This window comes from Schistocerca americana, chromosome 11 (genome assembly GCF_021461395.2).
Source record: "Schistocerca americana isolate TAMUIC-IGC-003095 chromosome 11, iqSchAmer2.1, whole genome shotgun sequence".
Lineage (NCBI taxonomy): Eukaryota > Metazoa > Arthropoda > Insecta > Orthoptera > Acrididae > Schistocerca > Schistocerca americana.
The window spans coordinates 181,742,210-181,764,939 of NC_060129.1; the positions used below are offsets into that span (position 1 = coordinate 181,742,210).

Below are 22,730 nucleotides of genomic sequence, written 5' to 3' on the forward strand. Positions count from 1 at the left end.
AGTACATGTCGGACCCGCGTGTCGCCACTGTCAGTGATCAGACCGAGCGCCACCACAAGGCAGGTCTCGAGATACGGACTAGCACTCGCCCCAGTTGTACGGACGACGTAGCTAGCGATGCACACTGACGAAGCCTCGCTCATTTGCAGAGCAGATAGTTAGAATAGCCTTCAGCTAAGTCAATGGCTACGACCTAGCAAGGCGCCATTAGTTATTTCATGTATCTACAGAGTCTCATTTGTATCGTCAAGAGCGATGTACAACTATGATGGATTAAAGTTAAGTACTTTTCTCTATAGAATTCATTATGTATCCTGTTTCAGACCTCTCTCTAGCCTACGTGAGATTAACGCGTGCCTTTCGGCTACCTCCGGGTGGCGTAGCTGTCTTGTTACGCCACAACAGAAGGAACGTGTCGTGAGTGGTTTCAACGCTTCAAGAACGGTGATTTTAACGTCGTAGACCGGCATAGTAATTGAAGAGAGAATATTTTCGTAGATGCAGTATTGGAGACATTGCTGAGTGAAGACTCACGTCAGACTCAAGATGAATTGGCACAATTAGTGGGAGTGACACAGCAAGCCATTTCAAAACGTCTCAAGGCTGTGGGCATGATTCAGAAAGAAGGAACTTGCGCCCCGTGCGAGCTGAAACCGAGAGACGTTGAACGGCGTTTGTGTGTTTGTGAACAGTTGCTTGAGAGGCAAAAACGGAAGGGATTTCTGCATCGCATTGTGACCAGGGACGAAAAATGGGTTCATTACGATAACCCTAAATGTAAAAAAATCATGGGGATATCCTGGCCATGCTTCCACGACGACGGCCAAACCGAATATTCACGGCTCCAAGATCACGCTCTGCATTTGGTGGGACCAGCTCGGCGTTCTGTACTATGAGGTGTTAAAACCGAGTGAACCAATCACAGGTGGTCGTTATCGAACGCAATTAATGCGTTTGAGCTGAGCATTGAAAGACAAGTGGCCGCGGTACAGCGTGGGCACGATAAAGTGATTTTCCAGCACGACAACGCTCGACCCCACGTTGTAAAAGAGGTCAAAACGTATTTGGAAACGTTAAAACGGGAAGTCCTACCCCACCCGCCGTATTCTCCACACATTGCTGCCTCTGACTATCACCTGTTCTACATCTACATTTATACGCCGCAAGCCACCCAACGGTGTGCGGCGGAGGGCACTTTACGTGCCACTGTCATCACCTCCCTTTTCTGTTCCACTCGCGTATGCTTCGCGGGAAGAACGACTGCCGGAAACCCTCCGTGCGCGCTCGAATCTCTCTAATTTTACATTCGTGATCTCCTCGGGAGGTATAAGTAGGGGGAAGCAATATATTCGATACCTCATCTAGAAATGCACCATCTCGAAACCTGGACAGCAAGCCACACCGCGATGCAGAGCGCTTCTCTTGCAGAGTCTGCCACTCGACTTTGCTAAACATCTCCGTAACGCTATCACGCTTACCAAATAACCCTGTGACGAAACGCGCCGCTCTTCTTTGGATTTTCTCTATCTCCTCCGTCAACCCGACCTCGTATGGATCCCACACTGATGAGCAATACTCAAGTATAGCTCGACCGAGTATTTTGTAAGCCACCTCCTTTGTTGATGGACTACATTTTCTACGCACTCCTTCCAATCAATCTCAACCTGCCACCCGCCTTACTAACAATTAATTTTATATGATCATTCCACTTCAAATCGTTCCGCACGCATACTCCCAGATATTTTACAGAAGCAACTGCTACCAGTGTTTGTTCCGCTATCATATAATCATACAATAAAGGATCCTTCTTTCTATGTATTCGCAATACATTACATTTGTCTATGTTAAGGGTCAGTTGCCACTCCCTGCACCAAGTGCCTATCCGCTGCAGATCTTCCTGCATTTCGCTGCAGTTTTCTAATGCTGCAACTTCTCTGTATACTACAGCATCATCCGCGAAAAGGCGCACGGAACTTCCGACACTATCTACTAGGTCATTTATATATATTGTGAAAAGCAATGGTCCCATAACACTCCCCTGTGGCACGCCAGAGGTTACTTTAACGTCTATAGACGTCTCTCCATTGATAACAACATGCTGTGTTCTGTTTGCTAAAAACTCTTCAATCCAGCCACACAGCTGGTCTGATGTTCCGTAGGTTCTTACTCTGTTTATCAGGGGACAGTGCGGAACTGTATCGAACGCCTTCCGGAAGTCAAGGAAAATGGCATCAAAAGTCTCTGAGCACTATGGGACTTAACTTCTGACGTCATCAGTCCCCTAGAACTTAGAACTACTTAAACCTAACTAACCTAAGGACACCACACACATCCATGCCCGAGGCAGCATTCGAACCTGCGACTGTAGCGGTCGCGCGGTTCCAGACTGTAGCGCCTAGAATCCCTCGGCCACTCCGGCCGGCGAAAATGGCATCAAACTGGGAGCCTGTATCTAATATTTTCTGGGCCTCATGAACAAATAAAGCGAGTTGGGTCTGACACCACCGCTGTTTCCGGAATCCATGTTGATTCCTACAGAGTAGATTCTGGGTTTCCAGAAATGACATGATACGCGAGCAATGCAGCATTGCCTGGATGACCAACAGTTCCGATCTCATGATGAAGTGACAAATTGGATCGATTCGTTGATCGCTTCAGAAGATGAACAACTTTTTCGCGCGGGATTCGTACACTGCCCGAAAGATGGGAGAAAGTAGTGGCCGGCGACGGAAAATACTTTGAATGATACATGTGTAACCAATTTACTCATCAAAGCCTCAAATGTTGGGGAAAAAACGGCGGAAGCAAAGTTGTACACGTTATAGTAATGATCTTTTGAAAATAATTTAGTTTCGTGACTGAAAAAGAATCGTTTAGTTTTTACCCCTCAGAAAATTTCATTTTACCCCTGAGGGGATAATTACCCGCAAGTTGGGAGCCACTGACCTAGTAGGAGCGAAATACCTGTAGACTGGTGGGCGATCCGCTTAGGTGCAGAGTACAGAGGGGTTGTTGACCTCTGCCCTCTGTGCGACCTCGCGCATGAGCAGACGCGGTCGATACCGCCCCGTCTCAAGGTGGCGTGGGGGAGGGGGGCAGGGAGAGGATGGAACCAAACTTGGTATCTGGCGTTCGCCGCTGTCGCAGGATGTTCGCCGATGCAGGCCGTCCGGCAAACTCGTGTTATACACGCCTACAGGACACAAGGGGAACGGAGTAAATGAAAGTTTTACATAGGCAGGGAGGAATTAAGAGAGCTTTGGAGAACTTACGATCAAATAAGGTACATCTACGTGATTACTCTGCTGTTCACAATACAGTGCCTGGCAGAGGGTTCAATGAACCACCTTCAAGCTGTCTCTCTACCGTTCCACTCTCGAACGGCACGCGGGAAAAACGAGCACTTAATTTTTTCTGTGCGAGCCATAATTTCTCTTATTTTATCGTGATGATCATTTCTCCTTACGTAGGTGGGCGCCAACAGAATGTTTTCGCAATCGCAGGAGAAAACTGGTGATTGAAATTTCATGAGAAGATCCCGTCGCAACGAAAAACGCCTTTGTTTTAATGATTGCCACTCCAATTCACGTATCATGTCTGTGAGATAAGAGTCCAAGGAATAGAAAAGCAACTGGATTCACTCAACAGAGGAAAGTCCACTGGACCTGAGGGGATACCAATTCGATTCTACACAGAGTACGCGAAAGAACTTGCCCCCCCCCCCCCCCCTTCTAACAGCCGTGTAGCGCAAGTCTCTAGAGGAACAGAAGGTTCCAAATGATTTGAAAAGAGCACAGGTAGTCCCAGTCTTCAAGAAGGGTCGTCGAGCAGATGCGCAAAACTATAGACCTATACCTCTGACATCGATTTGTTGTAGAATTTTAGAACATGTTTTTTGCTCGCGTATCATGTAGTTTCTGGAAACCCAGAATCTATAGGAATCAACAGGGATTCCGGAAACGGCGATCGTGTGAGACCCAACTCGCTTTATTTGTTCATGAGACCCAGAAAATATTAGATACAGGCTCCCAGGTAGATGCTATTTTCCTTGACTTCCGGGAGGCGTTCGATACAGTTCCGCACTGTTGCCTGATGAACAAAGTAAGAGCCTACAGAATATCAGACCAGCTGTGTGGCTGGATTGAAGAGTTTTTAGCAAACAGAACACAGCATGTTGTTATCAATGGAGAGACGTCTACAGACGTTAAAGTAACCTCTGGCGTCCCAGGGGAGTGTTATGGGACCATTGCTTTTCACAATATATATAAATGACCTAGTAGATAGTGTCGGAAGTTCCGTGCGGCTTTTCGCTGTAGTATACAGAGAAGTTGCAGCATTAGAAAATTATAGCGAAATGCAGGAAGATCTGCAGCGGAAAGGCACTTGGTGCAGGGAGTGGCAACTGACCCTTAACGTAGACAAATGTAATGTATTGCGAATACATAGAAAGAAGGATCCTTTACTGTACGATTATATGACAGCGGAACAAACACTAGTAGCAGTTACTTCTGTAAAATATCTGGGAGTAGGCGTACGGAATGATTTGAAGTGGAATGACCATATAAAATTAATTGTTGGTAAAGCGGGTGCCAGGTCGAGATTCATTGGGAGAGTCCTTAGAAAATGTACTCCATCAACAAAGGAGGTGGTTTACACAACACTCGTTCGACCTGTACTTGAGTATTGCTCATCAGTGTGGGATCCGTACATGATCGGGTTGACGGAGGAGATAGAGAAGATCCAAAGAAGAGCGGCGCGTTTCGTCACAGAGTTATTTGGTAACCGTGATAGCGTTACGGAGATGTTTAGCAAACTCAAGTGGCAGACTCTGCAAGAGAGGCGCTCTGCATCGCGGTGTAGCTTGCTGTCCAGGTTTCGAGAGGGTGCGTTTCTGGATGAGGTATCGAATATATTGCTTCCCCCTACTTATACCTCCCGAGGAGATCAGGAATGTGAATTTAGAGAGATTTGAGCGCGCACGGAGGCTTTCCGGCACTCGTTCTTCCCGCGAACCATACGCGACTGGAACAGAAAAGGGAGGTGATGACAGTGGCACGTAAAGTGCCCTCCGCCACACACCGTTGGGTGGCTTGTGGAGTATAACTGTAGATGTAGATGTATCTCCCCTACTTCGCGATAAAACAAAACGAGCTGCCCTTCTTTGTACTTTTTCTGATGTCATCCGTCAGTCCCACCTGATGCGGATCCCACACCGCACAGCAATACTCCAGAACAGGGCGGACAAGCGTGGTGTAAGCAGTCTCTTTAGTACACCTGTTGCACCTTCTATGTGTTCTGCCAATGAATCGCAGTCTTTGGTTTGCTCTACCCACAATATTATCTATGTGATCGTTCCAGGTTAGGTTATTTGTAATTGCAATCCATAAGTATTTAGTTGAATTTACAGCCTTAAAATTTGGGTGACTTATCGTGTAATCAAAATTTTGCTGATTTCTTTTAGTACTCATGTGAATAACTTCACACTTTTCTTTATTCAGGGTCAATTGGCACCTTTCGCACCATACAGATATCTTATCTACATCATTTTGCAATTCGTTTTGATCATCTGATGACTTTACAAGAAATGACAGCATCAACTGCAAACAGTCTAAGACAGCTACTCAGATTGTCTCCTATGTCGTTAAAATAGATCAGGAACAATAGAGGGCCTATAACACTTGCTTGGGGTACACCGGATATTACTTCTGTTTTACTCGATGACTTTTGCGTCTATTACTACGAACTGTGACCTTTCTGACAGGAAATCACGAATCCAGTCGCACAACTGAGGCGATACTCCGTAGGCACGCAGTTTGGTTAGAAGATGCTTGTGAGGAACGGTGTCGAATGCCTTCTGGAAATATAAAAATACGGAATCAATTTGACATCCCCTGTCGATAGCACTTATTACTTCATGTGTATAAAGAGCTAGTTGTTGTTCACAGGAACGATATTTTCTGAAACCGTGCTGACTATGTGTCAATAAATCGTTTTCTTCGAGGTACTTCATAATGTTCGGATACAGTATGTTCCAAAACCCTACTGTAAATAGACGTTAGTGATATAGGCCTATAATACAGCGGATTACTCCTACTTCCCTTTTTGGGTATTGCTGTGACTTGAGAAATTTTCCATTCTTTACGTACGGATCTTTCTGTCAGCGAATGGTTGTATATGATTGTTAATTATGGATGATAACGCACGGCCCCACCGAGCTGCCATCGTGGAGGAGTACCTCGAAACAGAAGATATCAGGCGAATGGAGTGGCCTGCCTGTTCTCCAGACCTAAACCCCATCGAGCACGTCTGGGATGCTATGGGTCGACGTATCGCTGCGCGTCTTCAACCCCTACGACACTTCAGGAGTTCCAACAGGTGCGAGAATGGGAGGCTATACCCCAGCAGCTGCCCGACAACCTGATCCAGAGTATGCCAACCCGCTGAGCGGCCTGTGTACGTGTGCACGGTGATCATATCCCGTACTGATGTCGGGGTACGTGCGCAGGAAACAGTGGCGTTTTGTAGCACATGCGTTTCGGGACGGTTTTCTCAACTTATCAACAATACGGTGGACTTGCAGATCTGTGTCGTGTGTGTTCCCTATGTGCCTATGCTACGAGGGCAGTTCAATAAGTAATGGAACACATTTTTTTTCTGAAACAGGGGTTGTTTTATTCAGCATTGAAATACACCAGGTTATTCCACAATCTTTTAGCTACACAACACTATTTTTCAACGTAATCTCCATTCAATGCTACGGCCTTACGCCACCTTGAAATGAGGGCCTGTATGCCTGCACGGTACCATTCCACTGGTCGATGTCGGAGCCAACGTCGTACTGCATCAATAACTTCTTCATCATCCGCGTAGTGCCTCCCACGGATTGCGTCCTTCATTGGGCCAAACATATGGAAATCCGACGGTGCGAGATCGGGGCTGTGGGTGCATGAGGAAGAACAGTCCACTGAAGTTTTGTCAGCTCCTCTCGGGTGCGAAGACTTGTGTGAGGTCTTGCGTTGTCATGAAGAAGGAGAAGTTCGTTCAGATTTTTGTGCCTACGAACACGCTGAAGTCGTTTCTTCAATTTCTGAAGAGTAGCACAATACACTTCAGAGTTGATCGTTTGACCATGGGGAAGGACATCGAACAGAATAACCCCTTCAGCGTCCCAGAAGACTGTAACCATGACTTTACCGGCTGAGGGTATGGCTTTAAACTTTTTCTCGGTAGGGGAGTGGGTGTGGCGCCACTCCATTGATTGCCGTTTTGTTTCAGGTTCGAAGTGATGAACCCATGTTTCATCGCCTGTAACACAATCTTTGACAAGAAATTGTCACCCTCAGCCACATGACGAGCAAGCAATTCCGCACAATTGGTTCTCCTTTGCTCTTTATGGTGTTCGGTTAGACAACGAGGGACCCAGCGAGAACAAACCTTTGAATATCCCAACTGGTGAACAATTCTGACAGCATTACCAACAGAGATGTCAAGTTGAGCACTGAGTTGTTTGATGGTGATCCGTCGCTCATCTCGAACGAGTGTGTTCGCACGCTCCGCCATTGCAGGAGTCACAGCTGTGCACGGCCGGCCCGCACGCGGGAGATCAGACAGTCTTGCTTGACCTTGCGGCGATGATGACACACGCTTTGCCCAACGACTCACCGTGCTTTTGTCCACTGCCAGATCACCGTAGACATTCTGCAAGCGCCTATGAATATCTGAGATGCCCTGGTTTTCCGCCAAAAGAAACTCGATCACTGCCCGTTGTTTGCAACGCACATCCGTTACAGACGCCTTTTTACAGCGCTGCCACCTGTCGGAAGTCAATGAAACTATAAGAGACGAAGCGGGAATGTTTGAAAATATTCCACAAGAAATTTCCGGTTTTTTCAACCAAAATTGGCCGAGAAAAAAAATGTGTTGCATTACTTATTGAACTGCCCTCGTATTAGCGCCAATTTTCTGTAGTGCCACGTTGTGTGGCACCACATTCTGCAGTTATCCTTAATTTATGAGCAGGAGTGTAGATTACGTACTCTGCAACCACCTGTACAATTATTCAGCTTCCAGCATTATCGTAGATAAAGACGAGATTTAAGTGTCTCGAGGAAAATTTAATTATAAGATCTATAAGGTCACCTGAGGTACAGGACTTCCCTCCCCATTACGTCCAACGCTGGGGTGCTATTCCAGCGCTGGAGAGCCCCAGCAGTAGTGACGATTTAGGGGGAAAATGGATTTGGAGTTTGCGTTGGAGAGGGCATTGGACTTGAGTAATCTGTGCAGCACTGTTGACCATAGTGCTGCGCTGATAAAGTGGTCGGCTTTCCTGCATAGTAAACATGAAGACCTGGGTTCGAGGCCCGGTCCTAGCACAAATTCATTTATTCAGCTGCCATCATTATCAACTATACAACATGACAGCCTTTATATCTTATTCAGTCGGCGAACTGAGTAAAGGTATAATGAATGTCTACATGCTTCTGTACATATCGTAACCTCTATTTACCTTATTCCTATTATCCCTGCGCAGGGTTATGCCACGATGGCAGTACAGGCGTTGCGAATCCTCCTTCAAATTACGGTTCTCTAAGTCTAACCAACAGTATTTCGAAAGAACTACGTAGTCTCTCTTCCAAGTCACCGAAGTTCCCCAAGCATCTCTGGTGCACTTTGGTATATGATCCTGGCAGTACGTCTCCGGATTCTTCCCATGTCTACTCTATCGGCCTACTCCATACTAAGGACTCCAAACACGGGAGCAGTACTCTAGAATTGGTCGCACCATTGTCTTTCGTGCGGTTTTCTCTACACATGCAACACACTTTCCCAACAAATCCAACAAGCCAACCTTCCGAATTTTGTCACTACTTAGAGGATTTCACATTAGTTTCCTAAAGCAGTGCGAGGCAATTCTCAAAATACCTCGAATAAATCGCATTTGAGAATTATAACTTTCCCGAACGCAGTTAAGTTGAATAAGTTTGTGATGTACTGAGCGAATTCGTCGGTAGCTCAGCGTGTAGCATAATACGATTGAAATCACAGAATCTCACTACTAACATATTTCCTTTTCCCACTTTATTTAAATTCCGCATTTGTTATGAAATGGAAATGTTAATCAAGAAATATGGAACCAAAAATTTTAATAAATCAATTAATATCCATAAATTATTGTTGTACAAATTAATGCATATAATTTTATTGTACTATTTTCTTTCTTCATCTTACTGAACTTCCCCTCTAATTGATTCCTTGTATGTAATTAATCACTGTGTATGTGTATTAATGCTATAGCACCATTTTAGTTATTTTAAATGCTGGATGTGTGAAATAAATGAATACGTAAATAAAAAATCACTCCTTTTTCATTTTTAGCATGAGTACTCACAGCGGTGCAAAACATCAAATACAAAATCAAATACTATGTCATTTCTAAAGCTTAAACAATATTATTCATGTAACTTAATTTTTTACATTAAAAAAGAATTTCGCATTAATGTATCAAATTTAAATTTATTTTATACTACATGTAATCAAACATAAAAATACTACTTTTTATTAAAAATTATGATTCAGTATTTGTTAATTAACATTTTCACTTGTTAATAATAATGTGGTTCAAAAAGAGTAATAAAATAATTCCCAGCAGCGAGATTCAAATAATCAATTTTACGATTTCAATTGCTTTAAGCTACACGCCTTTTTTCAGTAATTCTTTGGTATTTATTTACATTTTAATATTTTTCCATATAATTATAAAAGCGGTAAGGCTTATTAAAGACTCAATTTTCAGAGAAAACACAAAAACTCTGACAAATCTTTGGTAAGATTATTCACGTTACATATATCACTTCAATTATGAAGTAACTGAGGATACATTCAGTAACAAGTAAGAACGGAAGTAGAAATAAAAACTGGTATCATTCACAGTATGACACAACAGCACCACGAAAAGTATAAATAAATTTCTAAAATTAATGTGGATTATACTTTCCGGTCTTTGACACGTCTTTGTAGCTTTGCTAAAGTGCTTACTTTCTAACAAGTCTATCAAAAACTTAATTTTGTTTGTACTTCTTCCGAGTTAGAAACACGGTGAGCTACCGACGAATTCCTTAAGACATTACATATGCTGACTTCTTGGTAGCGCTTGGAATTGCTCTAATTTTCAAACGCGATTTTTTCGAGTTATTTTGGTAATCGTATCGCACTCCTTCAGAAAATTCGTGTCAAGAAGGTGACCTTAAAGCCAGGTCAGTACGAAGAAAATCAGAGAGTGTAACTCTGTAAAGTCCCCTTGTAAGTCTTCCACTGATCGTCCCTAATACTGATTTCAGGTCTTAGGATTACAGCTAAATACTTATAAAATATCACATGCCCAAGATGTTTGTCGTTATTCTCGTAATCAGACACTAGCGGTTTCTTTCTCCTTGTTATGCGTATGTAGGGTAGCTCCAGATTTCAAGAGAGATGTCATTCGCTAAACTAACTATATTTTCTAACACTCGGCCACCTTCTTTGTATACAACAGGATGATTAGCTATCTGGCAATTAACTTGCGCGTTTCGAGAACGCTACAGATCCATTTCTCAAAAATAGTAACAAGTTTTACTAAAGTATTTTGGCTTTGTTTGACACCAATCATACAATGAAGGCTTTCACGACCGTATGGTACTGTTGTTGATAATTCTTCCGGGATATATGGCCGCGGTCCATGGAATTCTTCTATTCCTAACGTTTCGTCCAATACTACGTTGGACTTCTTCAGAGGTATGACTGGTCCTGCTGAGTCCTACCGACTGACAAGTCAGGCGTCGGAGAGCAGCTTAAATACCGAGGAAAGTGGGCGTGGTCCAGCTTGCACATCGTGGCAGAGAGAAAACTAATCAAAGATAAAATGAACTATCGATAATAGTCCGTCATAGATAAAAATCACTTATCGATTCTATAACGCCACTCTCCGTATCTCGCTTAATTTCAAGTCCTCTTCTTTTCTATTAAAATTATCTTCATGTTTATAAATTGCAATAGCCTCCCAATACAGTCGTGGATAATAGTTCGTGGTAGCACTTAAAAATGTAGTTTCAAAAAACTTAACTACATGGTCACCTGACTGAAGTGCATGTTCTGCGACGGCCGATTTATCTATTTTTCCCAGTCGGCAAAGATTTTTTTGCTCCTTTACCCTCGTATTCACACTTCTTAACGTAGTACCAATATAGACCTTGCCACAAGTACACGGAATTTTTTACACACCGCTAGATGATAATGGTGGCCTTCTATCTTTAACAGAACGAAGTACTTGTTCTATTTTTCTGGTAGGTTTGAATACCACCTAAAATAACGGCAGTAGCCATACCTCACTGCGTCTTCAAATAAACGTACAAAAAAAAAAAACTTCATACACAATGTTTCAAACTGTTTAAAAGAAACAAAAAGATACACTTGTTTACGAAAAAAATGCCACATGTGTACCGTGTCTCCACTAGGGGTCCGTGGAACTTTTGAAGCTAGTCTTGTTCGGAGATGTTGTCCAAACTGCCGCATGATGAATATGGTTTTAGAGACGTTGCTGAAAATGTCGTCATTTACCTTAATTCTACATCTACATTTATACTCCGCAAGTCACCCAACGGTGTGTGGCGGAGGGCACAACCCGAAGTTTTTGCACGGACTTTTCAAACACCCCTCGTATTAGTTAAAGCTCGAAATAGAGTAATACGAAAGGTGCTTGTAAAATTATTTGCAGTCTGTCTCCGGCAATGGACGTTTTCGCAAAACAGGAACAGTGCCGTAAGAAACAAGAAAGGAGAGAGAGAAGGTACTCAAAACTAAATATAAGTAACGTTACTTTAGGTAATGTGCGAGACATTAAACAAAACAATCAACAAGTACGTTAGAAGAGAAATAGACTGAGGCGACAAAAGTCATGGGATACGTCCTAATATCGTGTTGGGACTACTTTTGCCCAGCATAGTGCCACACCTCGGCGTGGCATGGACTCAGCAAGCTGCTGGAGTCCAGCGCAGAGATATTGAGCTATGCTGGCTCTATAGGCGTCCACAATCGCGGCAATGTCGCCGGGGCAGGATTTTGTGCGCGAACTGACCTCTCTATTACGTCCCATAGACGTCCGATTGGTTCCATATCGCGTGATCGGAGTGGCCATCTCATTCGCTCGAATTGTCCAGTACATTCTTCAAACCAGTCACGAACAATTGAGGACCGGTGATATACGCTACTGGCCATTAAAATTGCTACAGCAAGAAGAAATGCAGATGATAAACGGGTATTCATTCGACAAATATATTATACTAGAACTGACATGTAATTACATTTTCACGCAGTTTGGGTGCATAGATCATGAGAAATCAGTACCCAGAACAACCACCTCTGGCCGTAATAACGGCCTCGATACGACTGGGCATTGAGTCAAACAGAGCTTGGATGGCGTGTACAGGTACAGCTGCCCATGCAGCTTCAACACGATATCACAGTTCATCAAGAGTATTGTGACGAGCCAGTTGCTCGGCCACCATTGACCAGACGTTTTCAGTTGGTGAGAGTCCTGGAGAATGTGCTGGCCAGGGCAGCAGTCGAACATTTTCTGTATCCCGAAAGGCCCGTACAGGACCTGCAACATGCGGTCGTGCATTATCCTGCTGAAATGTAGAGTTTCGCAGGGATCGAATGAAGGGTAGAGCCACGGGTCGTAACACATCTGAAATGTAACGTCCACTGTTCAAAGTGCCGTCAATGCGAACAAGAGGTGACCGAGACGTGTAACCGATGGCACCCCATACCATCACGCCAGTATGGCGATGACGAACACACGCTTCCAATGTGAGTTCACCGCGATGACGCCAAACACGGATGCGACCATCATGATGCTGTAAACAGAACCTGTATTCATCTCAAAAAATGCCGTTTTGCCATTCGTTCACCCAGGTTCGTCGTCGAGTACACCATCGCAGGCGCTCCTGCCTGTGATGCAGCGTCAAGTGTAACCGCAGCCACGGTCTCCGAGCTAATATTTCGTGCTGCTGCAAACGTCGTCCAGCTGTTCGTGCAGATGGTTGGTGTCTTGCAAACGTCCCCATCTGTTGACTCGGGGATCGATACGTGGCTGCACGATCCGTTACAGCCGTGCGGATAAGATGGCTGTCATCTCGACTGCTAGTGATACGAGGCCGTTGGGATCCAGCGCGGCGTTCCGTATTACCCTCCTGAACCCACAGATTCCATATTCTGCTACCAGTCATTGGATATCGACCAATGCGAGCAGCAATGTCGTGATATGATAAACCTCAATCCCGATAGGCTACAATCCGACCTTTATCAATGTCGCAAACGTGATGGTACACATTCCTCCTCCTTACACGCGGCATCACAACAACGTTTCACCAGGCAACGCCGGTCAACTGCTGTTTGTGTATGAGAAATCGGTTGGAAACTTTCCTCATGTCAGCAAGTTGTTGGTGTCGCCACCGGCGCCAGCCTTGTGTGAATGCTCTGAAAAGCTAATGATTTGCATATCACAGCATCTTCTTCCCGTCGGTTAAATTTCGGGTCTGTAGCACGTCATATTCGTGGTACAGAAAATTTAATGGCCAGTAGTGTATCTGGGAACATTAACTCCATGAAGGACTGTAGATGGTATCCAAGTAGCCGAATTTAACTATTCCCAATCAGTGATCGGTTCACATGCACGAAAAGTCCTTCACCATTCCATGTAAACACAGCCCGCATTATAATGGAGACACCAACAGCTTGCACAGTGCCTTTTAGACAATGTGGGTGGGTAGCTTTGTGGGATCTGCGCCATCTTGTCGCTGTTGTGGTCTTCAATCCTGAGACTGGTTTGATGCAGCTCTCCATGCTACTCTATCCTGTGCAAGCTTCTTCATCTCCCAGTACCTACTGCAGCCTACATCCTTCCGAATCTGCTTAATGTATTCATCTATTGGTCTCCCTATACGATTTTTACCCTCCACGCTGCCCTCCAATGCTAAATTTGTCATCTCTTGATGTCTCAGAACATGCTGTACCAACCGGTCCCTTCTTCTTGTCAAATTGTGCCACAAACTCCTCTTCTCCCCTTTTCTATTCAATACCTTATCATTAGGTACGTGATCTGCCCATCTAATCTTCAGCATTCTTCAGTAGCACCACATTTCGAAATCTTCTATTCTCTTTCTGTCCAAGCTATTTATCGCCCATGTTTCACATCCATACATGGATAAACTCGATACAAATAGTTTCATAAACGACTTCCTGACACTTAAATCTATACTCGATGTTAACAAATTCCTCTTCTCCAGAATCGTTTTCCTCGCCATTGCCAGTCTTCATTTTATATCCTCTCTGCTTCGACCATCATCAGTTATTTTGCTCCCCAAATAGCAAAACTCATTTACTACTTTAAGCGTCTCATTTCCTAATCTAATTCCCTCAGCATCACCCGACTTAATTCGATTACATTCCATTATCCTCGATTTGCTGTTGTTGATGTTCATCTTATACCCTCCTTTCAAGACACTGTCCATTACGTTCAACTGCTGTTCCAAGTCCTTTGCTGTCTGCGACAGAATTACAATGTCATCGGCGAACCTCAAAGTTTTTGTTTCTTCTCCATGGATTTTAATACCTACCCCGAATTTTTCTTTTGTTTCCTTTACTGCCTGCTCAGTATACAGATTGAATAACATTGGGGAGAGGCTACAACCCTGTCTCACTCCCTTCCCAACCACTGCTTCCCTTTCATGTCCCTCGACTCTTATAACTGCCATCTGGTTTCTGTACAAATTGTAAATAGCCTTTCGCTCCCTGTATTTTACCCCTGCCACCTTCAGAATTTGAAAGTAAGTATTCCAGTCAACATTGTCAAAAGCTTTCTCTAAGTCTACAAATGCTAGATATGTGGGTTTGCCTTTCCTTAATCTATTTTCTAAGATAAGTCGTAGCGTCAGTATTGCCTCACGTGTTCCAACATTTCTACAGAATCCAAACTGATCTTCCCTGAGGTCGACTTCTACCAGTTTTTCCATTCATCTATACAGAATTCGCGTTAGTATTTTGCAGCCGTGGCTTATTAAGCTGATAGTTCGGTAATTCTCGCATCTGTCAGCACCTGCTTTCTTTGGGATTGGGATTATTATATTTTGCGCCATACTCGAACCCTACCTGCAGCTCTTATCAGCTGAGATCCGGACTCCTAGGGCCAGGTCAAGGTCCAGTGTTCAGGGTCCAGTCGATATGGCCACGAGCCTGAGAGAGACGATGCTGTGCTGTTAGCAAAGGCACTCGCGTTGATCGTCTGCTGCCACAGCCCATTAACGCCAAATTTGGCAGCACTGTCCGAACGTGCGTCGCTCGTCCCACTTTGATTTCTGCAGTTAGACTGCTCTCAGTCGTTAAGTGAAGGCCTCCGGCCACTGCGTTGTCCATGGTGAGAGGTAATTCTTGAAATTTGGTATTCTCGGTACACTCACGAGACTGTGAATCTAGGAATATTGAATTCCCTGACGACTTCCGAAATGTAATGTCACATACGCCTAGCTCCATTTACCAATCCGCGTTCAAAGTGCGTTAGTCACATCGGAAGCCTTTTCCTACAAATGACAGCTCCGCCATGCACTGCTCTTTTATACACTACTGGCCATTAAAATTGATACACCACAAAGATGGCGTGCTACAGACGCGAGATTTAACCGACAGAAAGAAGATACTGTGATATGCAAATGATTAGCTTTTCAGAGCATTCACACAAGGTTGGCGCCGGTGGCGACACCTACAACGTTCTGACATGAGGAAAGTTTCCAACCGATTTCTCATACACAAACAGCAGTTGACCGGCGTTGCCTGGTGAAACGTTGTTGTGACGCCTCGTGTAAGGAGGAGAAAAGCGTACCGTCACGTTTCCGACTTTGATAAAGGTCGGATTGTAGCCTATCGCGATTGCGGTTTATCGTATCGCGACATTGCTGCTCGCATTGGTCGAGACCCAAAGACTGTTAGCAGAATATGGAATCGGTGGGTTCAGGAGGGTAATACGGAACGCCGTACTGGATCCCAACGGCCTCGCATCACTAGCAGTCGAGATGACAGGCATCTTATCCGCACGGCTGTAACCGATCGTGCAGCCACGTCTCGATCCCCGAGTCAACAGATGGGGACGTTTGCAAGACAACAATCATCTGCACGAACAGTCGGACGACGTTTGCAGCAGCACGGACTATCAGCTCGGAGACCGTGGCTGCGGTTACCCTTGACGCCTGCGATGGTGAACTCTACGACGAACCTGGGTGCACGAATAGCACGAATGGCAAAACGTCATTTTTTCGGATGCATGGAGGTTCTGTTTACAGCATCAAGATGGTCGCTTCCTTGTTTGGTGACATCGCGGTGAACACACATAAGCATCATAGCCATACTGGGGTATCACCCGGCGTGATGGTATGGGGTGCCATTGGTTACACGTGTCTGTCACCTCTTGTTCGCATTGACGGTACTTTGAACAGTGGACGTTACATTTCAGATGTGTTACGACCCGTGGCTCTACCCTTCATTCGATCCCTGCGAAACCCTACATTTCAGCAGGATAATGCACGACAGCATGTTGCAGGTCCTGTACGGGCGTTTCTGGATACAGAAAATGTTCGACTGCTGCCCTGGCCAGCACATTCTCCAGATCTCTCACCAACTTAAAACGTCTGGTCAATGCTGGCCGAGCACAATACGCCAGTCACTACTCTTGATGAACTGTGGTATCGCGTTGAAGCTGCATGGGCAGCTGTACCTGTACTCACCATCCATGCTCTTTTTGGTTCAATGTCCAGTCGTATCAAGGCCCTTTATTAAGGCCAGAGGTGGTTGTTCTGGGTACTAATTTCTCAGGATCCATGCACCCAAATTGCGTGAAAATGTAATCACATGTCAGTTGTAGTATAATACATATTTATCCAATGAATACCCACCTATCATCTGCATTTCTTCTTGGTGTAGCAATTTTAATGGCCAGTAATGTAGCTTGTCTTCGCATACTACCGCCGTCTGTGTACGTACATATGGCTGTCCCATTTTGGGCACCTCAGGGTAAGTAAAGAAGTAATTCGATGTTAATCAATTAAATAAATAAGCTGGATGTAGAAGTGCATGTAGCAGAATGTGACGTTTCCTAATGATTAACGGATTTCATTCAGAGAAGCAATGAGGTTTTAGCAGCTCGTCTACGATCAATATGTTTCACTAAAAGTATTTACTCGCTTTCAAGCGAATGTGTTCCAGCAGCCCTGGAGAAGCAAGACTTTGGTACTACCGACGTTAATATTCCGTGGAATAAATGCATCGGTGCTACACCTTCCGTTATACGGTAATGTTGGCGAAAATGCTTTACCAATCACAACCGAAGGCTTTTTATTTAAAACACGACCAGCTTTAGACTTATGGACATCTTTAGTTGATTACATGCGGTTTTGTTGGAGTCCATTAGTGCTCGAGTATCCAAAATTTCCGCGGTACTTGATCAGGACAACGGAAAATTCAGAAATGATACAAGAGGCAGGCGAGGAGATTCTAATTTACCGAAGCTATTTTTAGAAGTTCGACATTAACTTTTCACATCCCTATAAAGAGAAACGGAAGACAGGATAAGTCTTAATGGAAATTTAAGGTAACGCTAAAAGTCGCTTATAATGAGAGAAAGTAATGCAATAGTTAATAATTAACCGAATTTTCCGTCGGTGTCTGGCTCAGCATGATGATATCAAAGAGGAAACACTTCCTAATGTTCTGTATTTATTTGGTCATGAAGCGACCTTCGGCTTCAACCAATTAACCAAGTACAAACAGAAGTGTTATTGATGGCCCGGAATGCTTTTGGTAAGCTAAACCTGACGAATGTTTGATGTCGACTTATATTAATTACGAACAGTGAGGCAGGACTTTTTATCTGGAAAACCATTCAAAAACTGAAGCAGAAGCCTACTCAGGATCGACAGATTATTTTTTTTAAAAATAGTATAAATATAATTATGTCTCTATTTTTCTGTCTCCGTTGCACTGACTATTTGGCTTAATGGAGACTAGTTTCGAAATCTTCCATTCATTATCGAACCATTATCTCTGTTAAAATGAACAGTTTCCTATCACCGTTAAAAGTACAGCAATAGTTGAAATATAAAATAGTTTTCTGGCACACTCTATGTTCAAAATCACAGTAGTTCATTAGAATGCTTATAAGACGCCTGGCTTTTTCTGAAATGATTAATAATGACATTTTTTCATCTATTCATAACCGCTCAACTTCAAACATTAAGGTACAGAATGTTCAAAGCTTTACAGTTATGAACAGATGTACGAATGTTATTATTAATCATTACAGAAGAAGCCAGTTGTGTTCTAACCATTATAATGAACTACTGCTATTTTGAACATACAGAGTGCCAGAAAACTATTCATCTAGTTTAATAAGCGTATGTTACTGTATGTTTCAACTATTGATGTACTTTTTTGCATGTATATTTTAATATGTGAATTTTATATTTTGACTAATGACGTACGATACTTTCAACATGATATTTTTAACTTAGGTAGTGGTTCAAATAGCTGTGCAAGTGAGACAGAACAATAAAAAAATAGAATTGATAGAGTTGCGGATACTTTTACCAATGCAGTGTCAAAGTTGAGTTTCATGTCAATGCAAAAATCAGTATTTCAATTTTAAAATTATATACTGCAACTATAAGCAAACATGTTTGTTGGACACATGTAAAGTAACAATAGGAATGCAGCTAAAAAGGCTGATTTTAAGTACATTCAATCTAAGTTACTTTCCGACCATATCTCATTAACGAATAATCTGAAATTGGTTTTTACAAGCGTCCAAGAGTTGAAGGGCCCACGTTTGGCGACAAGAAATAAAAACGTTTGTGAGTCCTGACTTGAATGACACAAGATATGGAAGAAATCGGCTTTCAGAAAATTTGAATTTAAAAATGTTTATTGCAACTGTCTCAGTTCCAAATTATCACAAATGAGAGATGGTTTCGTTCACTTAATGACGATCTTCGAATCTGATAAGGCAATAATTGTGAAAACTGATTTTTATTATCTGAAAAGAACACAGTCATAAGCAGTAAAATCACTACGGCAGATTTGCAGCTATAGTGTTATAATGCTAGTCCTCTTATTTGATGATTTATGAGTGTGATCTTTCATAAAAAAAGAATTGGCTTTTCACAACTCGTGATTAATCAGATCTGAAGATGATAATTGATAGGAACCAGTTATCATTTGGGACAAGCTGCAACTGAGATTGTTGCAATAAATACTTCTAAAATATAGAGATGCCTCATCTCTCATAACAGTAGTTCATTCATCTTCAAAACTGAGTTCACTTCAAGTTGCAAAAGTTATATTAAAAATTCTGTTAAAAGAAATGTAAGTAGCCCAGATCAATGAAGGTGATTTACAACAGGATTTGAAACATATACTGTGTTGGAACATTATGAAATACCTTGAAGAAAACGATCTACACAGCCAACGTGGATTCAGGGAATATAATTCTTGTGGAACTCACGTGCTCTTTATTCACGGGAGGACGGGGGGTAAATGAGTGCTATCGACAAATTGATTCCTTATTTTTAGATTTCCAGAAGCCTTTCGACACTGGTTCCTCAGAAACGACTTCTAATAAAGTTGCGTGCTGACGAAGTATCGTCTCAGTTGTATAAGTGGATTCGTGATTTGCTATCAGAAAGGTCACAGTTCGTAGTAACTGACGGGAAGTCATCGAGTAAAACAGAAGCTGTATCTGACGTTCCCCAAGGAAATGTTATAAGCCGCCCGCTCTTCCTAATCTATAAAAAGATTTAGGAGACAATGTGTCCAGTACTTTTAGAAACTCGTCTGAATATCAGAATCAATTGTAAAATGTTTCCCACAAGATACTTGCGTCGTGTGAAAAGTGGCAGTTTAACTGGAACAATAAAGATCATTAGGTCCTTCACACGAATACTAAAAAAATTCGTTAAATTTCGGTTGCATGATAAACGAAACAATTTTTAAGCTTGAAGATAAATTAGAAACCTAGGGAGTATAGTTACAAACAATTTAAATTGTAACCATCACGCCGGCCGTTGTGGCCGAGCGGTTCTAGGCGCTTCAGTCTGGAACCACGCGACCGCTACGGTCGCATGTTCGAATCCTGCCTCGGGCATGGTTCAAATGGTTCAAATGGCTCTGAGCACTATGCGACAACTTCTGAGGTGATCAGTCGCGTAGAACTTAGAACTAATTAAACCTAACTAACCTAAGGACATCACACACATCCATGCCCGAGGCAGGATTCGAACCTGCGACCGTAGCCGTCGTTCAGCTCCAGACTGTAGCGCCTAGAACCGCACGGCCACTCCGGCCGGCCGGGCATGGATGTGTGTGATGTCCTTAGGTTAGTTAGGTTTAAGTAGTTCTAAGTTCCAGGGGACTGATGACCTCAGATGTTAAGTCCCATAGTGCTCAGAGCCATTTCAACCATTTCGTAACCATCACAAGGAAAAACGTTTCGGTAAGGCGAACCAGAGCCCGCTTTTTATTGGCAAAATGTGTAGTAAATCTACTGAATTGCCTATACTACGCTTGTCCGTCGTTTCCTGGAGTATTGCTGTGTACCAGATTGGATTGACGGAGGGCACTGAAAACGTTCAAAGAACGGCAGCTCGTTCTGTAACACCGCGAAATACGAGAGAGAGTGTGGCGGATATGAGAAGAGAGTTTGGGTGGCAGTCAGTAGAATGAAGACGATTTTCGTTGCTGCGAGATACTTTCACGAAATTTCAATGACTATGTTTGTAAGCCGAGTGCGAAAAATATTTTATTGACTCTCATCTGCGTGCGGGTAAACTACCATCGTAATAATGATCAGAAATCAAAGCTCGCACGGAAAGTCTTACGTGTTATTACAATGAGATGAATAGCCTTAGCTGCATACAGGCGTTGATATAAGTCAAAGGGGACAGTTAAAAATGTGTGCCCCGACCGGGACTCGAACCCGGGATCTCCTGCTTACATGGCAGACGCTCAACCCATCTTTCTTTTATTATTTTTTATTTTCTTTTTTCGGTGTTGTTCGTTTCGTTTGGTTTGGGAGGACGTCACATGACACCCGTTCAAGTTGATCGTTGATTCCTTTACTCAGCTTTTTTACTATAGAATCCATCTGAGCCACCGAGGACACAGAGGATAGTGCGACTGCAAGGACTTATCTCTGGCACGCCTCCCGTCCGAAAGAACTGATACCATCTTCATTCCTACGCGGTATTCTGCAGTTGAACGGATGGGGAAATAGTCTGAAACTGGTTCTATGAAACCTGTGCTAAGCATTTAATTGCTGAGCATTCATGAGGGTGCAGCTGTGGAAAAGTCTTTGTGATTTTTCCAAATGAAGTGCCACCCGGTATTTGCTGCAAGAACGCGAGGGAATGTTGACTCAACTTCATATCACGTGTCTACTGAAATATTCATCCAAATAGCACCGTATAAAATAATTACACTCATGCCTTTCACGATTGTAGGGAGGCCCGTACAACGGTACTAAAACAGACTTGGTTTTAAATTTTAAATGTTTTTTTTTAGTGCTGGACCATAGGTTGCAGTTAATATGCCCTGCAGTGTAATCCGGCACTGAAGAAAGGGTTATTGTGTGTGGGAATTTGAAAGATGCGTGTTAGGGCGTTGTGGGGGAGACAAGAGAACAGAGAATGGTATCAGGGAAGAAAACTGCAGTAGAGGATCTATGATCTTAAGGAGCTATCTCGAGTAGAATGACCTCATTGCCACCCAGCATCGATCCCGAAAACATCTGTCATGCGGATATCCAACTCACGCTCACAGGATATGCTGAAAGCTTTGGCTCAAGGCAGCCAGGTATACCCAGTATTTCTAGACCTGAACAGCGTTGAAATCAGTAGCGGTATCAGGTGAAATTTGTGACTGGGACGACGCAGCAAATTACCCTGGATGGACAGTAACTTCTGGTTTTCCCCAAGGAAGTGATTCGGTCTTGGTGTTGTATATTAATGACCTACTAGACAATATTAATGGCAGCCTCAAACTTTTCGCAGATGCTGCGGTTATGTATAAATTAAGTAATGCACGAAAAAAGTTTGATCTGATATTCAGTCGAATATTGAGAAGATTTCAAAATAGTGCAAAGACTCGCAGCCCGCTTTAAATTTGGAACCGGTCAATTCATATAAATACCTGTATGTAAGAATTTGCATGTATCACATAGGCTCAGTGGCAGGTAAAGCTCATAGCAGACATCAGCCCTTTGGTAAAATACTGGGGAAATGAAGAGAGTGCAAAGGAAATTGCTTAGAAGATGCATTGTGCGACCTACACCGAACAGGACTAGGGATACTGGACGTGTACAGAGAACGGCAGCACGAATATTAAAAGTTTTTTTTGATCCGTGTGAGAGATATCGAAAGAACTGAACTCAGGAATGCTTCGAGATTAACGCAAACTAAACGGCGAAAGCATTCTTAGAAAGTTTCAAGCCTCAGTTTTTTAAGTGATGAATATAGCAATCTGGGAATATCGGTCACCTACCTATTGCTATTGTACGAGAATGGATCGCGAAGAAAATTAAGAGGAACAACAGCCTACAAAGAGGCGTTTAGTAATTATTTTTGTGGATGGAACTCCAGGAAGCCCAAATAACTAGT

At 43.3% G+C, this 22,730-nt stretch overlaps 1 protein-coding gene across 1 annotated transcript in view; it reads right to left on the minus strand.

Moving 5' to 3' along the window:
* Window positions 1-22,730, minus strand: part of LOC124553832 (probable cationic amino acid transporter) — a 673,643-nt gene that overhangs the window by 650,379 nt on the left and 534 nt on the right. The window lies entirely within an intron of this gene.